Here is a 10,000-nt window from a genome sequence, read left to right on the forward strand (position 1 = left end):
TCTTTGTAATCCAATTACTTATTCTATCGATCTCTTTTGCCGAACCACTATGTTATGGGGACGTAAACACACCAGCATCGGTTGTCAAGCGATGTTGAGGTGACAAAGACTGACGCACAAACACACACACACACACACACACACACACACATATATATATATATATATATATATATATATACGACGAGCTTCCTTCAGTTTCCGTCGACCACATCGATACACAAGGCTTTGATCGGCCTGAGGCTATGGTAGAAGACACTTGCCCATGGTGCCACGCAGTGGGACTGAACCCGGAACCATGTGCTTGGGAAGCAAGCTACTTACCCAAAACAGCCACTCCGCTGCTCATTGTGTATGTATATTCACAATGTCGCCCATATATAACGGAGGGATTATCTGATATGAAATAGGTAGACAAAAACTCTCAGTTTGTTTAAGATTTCAGAAGAAAAGGAGAAGCAGGAGGGAAACGATTGCAATAAAACAGCCAATGGAATTTTGGGGAAATAATGGCGACGTAAATGATAGAGAAAATGGCGACCAACTTAGTCTAAAGTACAACAACAACTAAAGCTTTAAAACCAAACACAGATACTATAAAAATTAAACTGCTTCTTATTCTACTATTACTACTACTACTACTAGCGCCTCAGCCACCTAAAAAGAAATGAACGAAACAGCTGGATAAACCTGCGTTTCATATAACCATATAATAGGCATCATTGTCCTGCTGGAAGACTCGAAAGAAAAATACACACGCATACATACACGCACACAAACTCGCACACACACACCGCGCACGCGCGCACACGCAAGCACACACACAAACACACCGGGGCAGAGATATTCACATGCGCACTTCCATACCTAGAAGTTTACACAGATACATACTTACACGCATCCAACCATACATGTGTACGTGCATGTTTATATACATGCCTACACACACACCCAACAACCAATATATACATATACATATATATATATATATATATATATATATATATATATATATATATATATATATATATGCCTGCATACATACAGAGAGATAGACACATCAACAGATATGTAGTCAGTTACATACATATGCATACATACGCACACGTGTGTGTGTGTGTGTATGTGCGTGTGGGCGCGCGTGTGTGCAAATATTTATTCAGCCAGATATTCAGAAACCACAGGGACAGTCTTAATTCAAAATGTCTTACCACTTTGTTAGGCAACAGCTCGAACTTCATGAATAACTCTTAAAGAATACATACCTACATAAAGGCTTCCATACATACAAACATATATATATATATATATACATATATATATATATATATATATACACACACATACACATACATACATATATACATCCATACACATGTATATATATATATATATATATGTACGTGTTTGTATGTAGGTATGTATGTATGTATGTATCGGTAGTGAACTTCTCCAAGAATACGCACTTCGCGTTGAATACTCCATGCGACACCATTATTAGTCGATAAAAGTATCTCTTGAAAGACCTGCTATCCTGCATTCAAGAAAATAAATAATAAATAGAATGATATAAAATCTACAATTTAAAATAAAAATTTTGCATGACTACGTTACTAATAAACTGGAGCCAGATGATAGCATTAACATGAATTATAGCCCTTCGTGGTATACAGACCATTATAAAGTATATGGATACTCAATTAAATGGTGCATGACTCAGTGGTTAAAACATCAGGCTCACAATTAATTGGTAGTCAGTTCGAATCCTCGACTGGGTTCTGTGTTGTGTTCTTGAGCAAGACACCTCATTTCATGTTTCCCTAGTTCACTCAGCTGTAGAACTGAGTTGCGACGTCACTGGTGCCAAGCTGTATCAGAAATGGCCCTGATAAAAGTACCATTAATTTTTTTAAGTTGTTCGATTCTTCTCAACTGATCAATAGACTTATCAGTAACGTACCTATAATGATTACTGGAAAATGTTGTAAGCGAAGTTTACTCTAAAGAAGGTAAAATATGTAATGATCGTTAATTATTTATAAATATGTAATAATCGTTATTTATACCTTGTCTTATATATACATATCTATCTATCTATCTATCTATCTATCTATCTATCTATAAACACATACACACACACAAACATGCTTACACACACGTATTTATACACATATCTATTTATATAAACACACGCCCGTTCACATACACAATACCCAATTGTAAAACACTGAAACACACATGCGCACACTCATGCCTGCATTCTGAACACAAAACAGACACACAGACACACAGGCACACACAGAAACATACACATACACACATACTCTCTCCCTCTCTCTATTCAATATATAGATGTAAGTCCAAAAGTACATTCACTTACACACCTACATACACTCCTCACCATGTGTACAACCACAAACCCCCTCATAAAATTTCATGGAGCCCTTTTCAATCTATAACGAATGTGAATAGACCCTTTTGTTCGCCATTAAACAGTTGCCTGCCTTTTATATATGCATTTATATATATGTATATATACACATATATATATATATATATATGTATACACACACACACACACACACACACACACACACACACACACACACACACACACACACACACATATATATATATATATATATATATATATACCCGGTCATGCATCACGTGAATTGTTCGTGTTTTTGTATGGGATAACGGTTTTGTGAGTTGGTGTGTGTATGTATGTATGTGTGTGCGTGTGGGAGAGAAAGAGCGAGAGATAGAGACATAGAGAGAGAGATAGAGACAGAGACTGAGTGAGAGAGTAAGAGAGAGAGAGAGAGAAAGAGAGGGAGAGAGAGAGAGAGAGAGAGAGAGAGAGAGAGGATACGTTAAGAGGCGTTAGGGCGTGAAAAAACACTCAAACGTATTAACAGACATACACAGAGATCTAAGGGAATGCATCTGTGTGTGTATGCATGTGTGCGTGCGCGTGCGTGCGTGCGTGTGAACGTAATGGATGGATATATTTACCGCTTTATCTTTGCATGTAAGGACATGTATATGTGCACATGTATGCACGTACATATGTGTATGTGCATACATATATATATACATACACATACAAACACTCAAATATACATACATATATATATATATATATATATATATATATATACATATATGTAGATAGATACACACACACACACTCATATATGCTTTTGTGTACCGCTGTATGTACCTTTGTGCGTGCGTGTGTATATTTATGTACATGTGTATAAAGGCACACACCTTTCCAGTTCAGTGATTCTGTTACCGTTACCCCTCTCTTCTCCAGGTTCGCCAATTCTCACCTTGAATGATCGTTGCCGCCCCACTCTGGACTCGCAATACAAAACAAGATCATCGAAGCAACTTACGAGTTCAAACCGAGAGTTCAAACTGAGAGCGTTATATCAACTGTAGAATGCAGTTGATATAACATACACACATTCGCACAAACATAGACTTATGTACGTGCATATATATACCCTTAACAGCTGCGGTAACAAATCGACTCTTGCCCTTATTCTTTTGAAAGTCTGATACTTATTCCATCGTTCTCTTCTTGACGAAATGCCAAGTTGAGAGAACGTAAACAAACCAACATCAGTTATCAAGTACTGTGCAGAACAAACAGAGACTCAAACATGCACACCCACACCCACACAGACACACCCAACGCGCCCGCGCGCACATACACAGGCACAAATGCGCACACACACATACATATACATACACACACAAATGCACGCACACATAGACACACATGCATTCGATGGGCATCCGCACAGTTTCTGTACATCAAATTCACTCACAAGTCATCAGTTGACCAGGGGCTATAGCAAAAGATGCTCGCCTAAAATTTTTGGCAACATCATTCAGACAGACACAGCGGGATTGCTCTACTCGCACAATGATCAACATGGCCTGTAGTGCATAGAACCACACCTGCGTCCATCTGAAGAGGGGTCTTTCTACCCGAAATATAAAGATTATAAAACATTGTAAGAAGTTCTTCATCTTTGTCATTTTTCTATGTTACTTTTATGTCACAATGCCTCAAGCAAATTACAACGCTCTATTTTACGTTGTTTTGATATATATTTATAGAATTCGCATGTTATCTCTTTACGTATATATACTTCTCTCTCGTCGTCTCTATCCATATACGCATACATGTATACAAACACAAACACACACACACACACACACACGTATATATATATATATATATATATATATATATATATATATATATATATATATATATATATATATATATATACATATATCACGTGCATACACGCATAACCAGGCACTTTCGTTCTCGTATACACACGCATAAGTACGCATGACATTTATGTATAAGCATTACGCCTAAGAAATCAATATTGTATACAACGCCTATTATTTTCATAATTAAATATATATATACACTCATACACCCTACATAAGCAACTACACCTGCTTACAAATGTGTAATAGCGTGTGCGTACACAGGACTATATATGAGAGTGTGAGCATGTCTGTATTGAGAGTGGAGATTGATAGATAGATATATAGGTAGGTAGGTAGGTAGTAGGTAGGCAGGTAGGTAGGTAGGTAGATAGGTAGATAGGTAGGGGGTAAGTCGGGAGGTAGGTAGATAGGTAGGTAGATAGATAAATGTAGAGAGATAGATAGACAGACAGACAGACAAATAGACAGGCAGGCATATATATATATATATATATATATATATATATATATATATATATATATATACCGCAGAATCCTTTGTGTTTTGTTTTTATATAGATAGATAGATAGATAGATAGATAGATAGATAGATAGATAGATAGATAGATAGATGGATAGATAGACAGACAAATAGAAAGACAGATAGATAGATATGATACCCGATTGATGAGTCAGATATACAGGGTAGGCAGTTAGGGAAATGAATAACCTGGCTTCAATATGCATACATGTACACACGCACACGCACACACACATCCCATCCACAAATAAACGATTTCTCAGAGAGATTGAGAGAGGGGGAGAGGGGCTGGAGCAGGGAGGAAAACAAAAAATATAGAGAGTGCGTGGACCAGAAAGAGAGAGAGTGGTGTGGATGAGCATGGACAACTTTCAGGGTAAGAGAGAGGGAGAGAGGTGTGTGTGTGTGTATATACATACATATGTGTGTGTGTGCGTGCGTGTGTGTATATATATATACATATATATATATATATATGTATGTATATGTATATGTATATATATGTATGTATATATATATATGTATATATATGTATGTATATATATGTATATATGTACATATATATGTATATATAAATGAATATATATGTATGTATATATATTATATATGTATGTATATATATATAGTATATATATATATATATATATATATGCATATGTCTATATATATATATGCATATGTACATATAAATGTACATATGTATGTATATATATATTTACATATATATGTACATATATGTATATATATGCATATGTATACAGGCATATATATATATATATATATATATATATATATATATATATATATATATATATATATATATATATATATATATACATATATATATACATGTATATAGATATGTATATACATATAAATATATATATAATGATATATATGTACATATGTGTGTATATATACACACATATATAGTGTGTATATCTATAAACATAGAGAAAAAAGAGAGAGTGAGAGAGAGAGAGAGAACTAGAGGGAGAAAGAGAGTGTAAAAAAGAATTAAGTAGAAGCTGAGCGAAACATAGAAAGATGACACATAAAAGGGAGTGTGAGAGAGAAAGTGAATGTATGTGTGTATGTGTGTGTGTGTGTGTGCGCGTGCGTATGTGGACGGTTGTGTGTTAAAGTGTGTGAAAGACACAGTAGAGAGAAAGACGGAATGAATGCAAGGTAGGGAGAAGAGAGAGAGAGAGAGAGAGAGAGAGAGAGAGAGAGAGAGAGAGAGCAAGAGAAAGAGAGAAAGGGAAAAGGAGAAGAGGGGTAGGGGAATATTTTGAGAATGAGGTAAGTGTTATTGAGTATGTTTTCTTCAGCGAGGAACAAGCAAGCTTCTTCTGTTGTTGGATTGTTGTAAAGCAGGCGTTAAGAGATCGATATGTAGGTAGGCATAACCTAAATAATTTGTAGTAACGCAGAGAACATAGAATTGTGGTGTGGGGGGTAGGGGTGGAGGAGGTACGTACTCAGTCACTCAGACTTGGATGCTTTCTAATAAACGCTCTCACACTTGTATACATTCATACACATGCACACGCACACACACATATACTCATTTATATGCATGGTATATGTATGTATATATACATATATATATATATATATATGTGCGAGTATGTATGCTCCATTTGGTAGCTTGCATCCCCTTCGAAATAAGGTGTACATATATATATATATATATATATATATATATATATATATATATATATATATATATGTATATATATATATATATATATATATATATATATATATATATATATATATATATATATATATGTATATACATTTAAGGAAATGTGTGTATTGCAGACCCTTTTATTACCTCTGAATTTTTTCTTATTTTTCGGTGGGGCTTTGTCAGTCTATATCAATACAGTTTAACAGTACTAAGCATACTGAACGAAGACGCCTGAAAAGGTGCCATCTCACGACCTAGAGCAGGGGTCGGGGAACATTTTTTTAACCAATTACCCTAAAATATATTTATTTACGCTGACGTTACCTCTTTGATTTGAATGGAAGAAAATCGTAGATTCTTTGAATTCAAAAGGTTTATTGAATCTATTCATATAGAGAATAAAAATATAAATATAAAATGTATTTAAAAAATGCGATGAAATAAATATCCTCATTATGAAACAAAAAGATTTTTCTGGAAACTTTTTCACTTCAGGTTTTGGAGAAATGATGTTGTTTCATTTCTGTTACAATTACATCAAAATTGGGGCATTTTGACGCCAGAGCAATTTGGATACAGTCTTTGGGGTTCAATCGATTACTCTGCTTTGTGTTTTTATGTTCATTAGAGTGGAAAATCCTTGTTTGCAAAAGTAGGTTGTTGCAAAAGGTAGCAATTTTTCGACTGCCTTCTCATGCCAGAAGAAGAATGTCTGTTGCTCCTAAGAATTTCATTTTTACCTCACTTCGGGTAATTAACCTAGGATCACCGACCCCTGACATAGAGTAACCTCATCAGCCTCGACTTGAAAATGATAACCTTGACCAACTTAGAAATGAGTACTTGTTTGATATCTAGCTTCGGTTTTCCGTCATTTAGATGAACTCACCTGATAATTCCATCATTTTGTATATCAAGGATTTAGGAAATAATGTAGCACGGCAGGACAAAACTGCTTTCGTGTCTTTGAATCATGCTGAAAAAGAAAAGAGAGATTTGTAGGGTTCTTCTTGAGAATCCCATTATTACTACCGAATTAAGTCCCATAGAGTCCCTGAACACTTAAAAGATTTTTGTGCCTCCATATATATATATATATATATATATATATATATATATATATATATAGTAACAAAGGATCTAATACTATTTAAGAATCATACTATTTAAGAATCTAGATAGCAATATAGGAAGGCGCATATCTTCCATATCTTCAGACGAGACAGCGTTTCAAAATTCCGCGCCGTATTATCATAATAATAGAGCATGTAGAACTAGAACTAGGAAAGTTTTGTGGTTTAATCCAACTTTTAGTATTGGAGTAAAAGCCAATATAGTAGGGAATTCTTAAAACTGGTTTCTAAGCACTTTCAAGCAAAGCAGAAATTCCAAAGAATTTTTAATAGAAGAACGCTGAAGGTTAGTTATTCTTGTTGCAAGAGTTTTGCTTCTTTAATTAACCAGCACAACGCGAAAACCATTAGGAGTAACCAAAGTGCCGGAAATAATAAGAATTGTAATTGTAAAGACAAAATTGCTGTCCATTGGGAGGAAATTGCTTAGAGAAATGAATAGTATACAAAATTAAGGTGCAAATAAATGACTCACAAGAATACAAGACATATACAGGAGCCTCGGAAAATTCCTTCAACAATAGATTATATTCCCAAAGAAATTCATTTCGATACCCTGCGAATAGGACAGCAACGAGTCTAGGTAACCATGTCTGGCAATTGAAAGTAAATGATACCCGTCCTTTCGAAATCTGCTGGACAATTTTGGAGAAAGTAGCACCATACAAACATGGAGAATATAGAGGCACAATGAGGTGCGATTTCTGCCTGACTGAAAAAAGTTTTCAACTTATTCCAGGTTAAATACGCTCTGAACAAAAGACTGGAACTTTTAAATCCCTGCAGACACGCCACGAAGCATAAAATGTTGAGTGAAAAAAGTACCGTACGGATAACATTGACTTTCACATTTGAATTCGACTTTTTCACCTAAAACCGGCACCATTTTGTATTAACTTTCATTTTACACTTTCGCCTTCCAAAAAAAAAAAAAAGAAAAAAAGAACCTTTAGATACAAACTATATATCTCTATTTTTATCTTTATTTTGCTTTTATTGTTTTTTATTTTTATTTTATAGTAACTTATACTTTTAAATGCACCTTTTAAAAATATATGGAAGTGTTTTTTACATTGAAATTTAGCCCATAAAAACTTCTCAACGTTGATTTTTAATGCACAGCTATCAAAAATGTATCTACAACCGCTTAAAATGTGTTTTAAAGATATTGAATACACGAGTGTGTTTTCTGGTATTTTTTGTAATTTTTTGCATTTTTTTTTGTAATTTTTTTGTAATTTGTTTTATTTTTTTTATATTAGTTTATCGTTTTAGTATCGTTGAATTTATTTATCATTATTATTACCATTGTTGATACATGTTTTCAGTAATTTAGTATAATTGATTTTTATTTAATCTACACCTATGAAATTCCACTAAATTGTTCCTTCTTTCAACAACTTTTATTTTTATTTTTAATATTCAATACACCAGACACACAGTTATGAATATATACGTATGCGTATATATATGTTTTGTGTGTGTAAGTTTAAGTATATATGTATGTAAATATATATATATGTGTGTGTGTGTAAGTTTAAGTATATATGTATGTAAATATATATATATATGTGTGTGTGTGTGTGTATGTTTATATATATATATACATATATATGTATGCGTGTATAAAAGTGTCTACTATATATATGCATGTATTTATGAGGGTATATTTACACACGTCTATTTATATGTGTGCGTATACAGGCATGAGTATACACACAGGATATTTTCAATGTATCTTATTTATTTTCTTCTTTTTCTTTTTCCTACATGATAATCTCTAGGAACGCTGTTTCATACATTTCTCTTTCTCTCTTCTCCTCACCCCACCACTTCTTCGATTCTACTTTTTGTTCTTTCCTTTCTTCTCTTCTTTCTTTAACAAGCAACAGCAAACGTTGTGTACAGAAACATATTAACATATACGCAAGGGGATATATTGTGTGTATATATATATATATATATCTATGTAGATATTTATATTTGCCTGTATATGCTTGTATATATGTATGCATGTATCAGCTTCTGTACATGTTTGCGTATATATATATGTCTGTATATGTTTTTAGTGTGTGTGAGTATAATGATCTATGCATGGGTTTTGCTTGTATGTGAATAACGTGTCTATATTTTTGTGCTTTTAGATGTCTATAAGTAAATATTTTATTAAAAACAAGCTTACTTTAATATTAATTGAATTTATTTAACATTAATTAATTTACTCTGGGCGTGTATGTTTTTCCTTTTAAACTAATATTTATTTTGATCTACGGTTTACTTCGATGTTACACAGTACGATATTTAAGACTTTCAATTTTTTGAGATTTTTATTTATATCACCATTTCATTAAAAAAACCCGTTAGTTGAAAGGACCAATCAAATTC

Source organism: Octopus bimaculoides, chromosome 22, assembly GCF_046866305.1.
Source record: "Octopus bimaculoides isolate indiv1 chromosome 22, ASM4686630v1, whole genome shotgun sequence".
Classification (NCBI taxonomy): domain Eukaryota; kingdom Metazoa; phylum Mollusca; class Cephalopoda; order Octopoda; family Octopodidae; genus Octopus; species Octopus bimaculoides.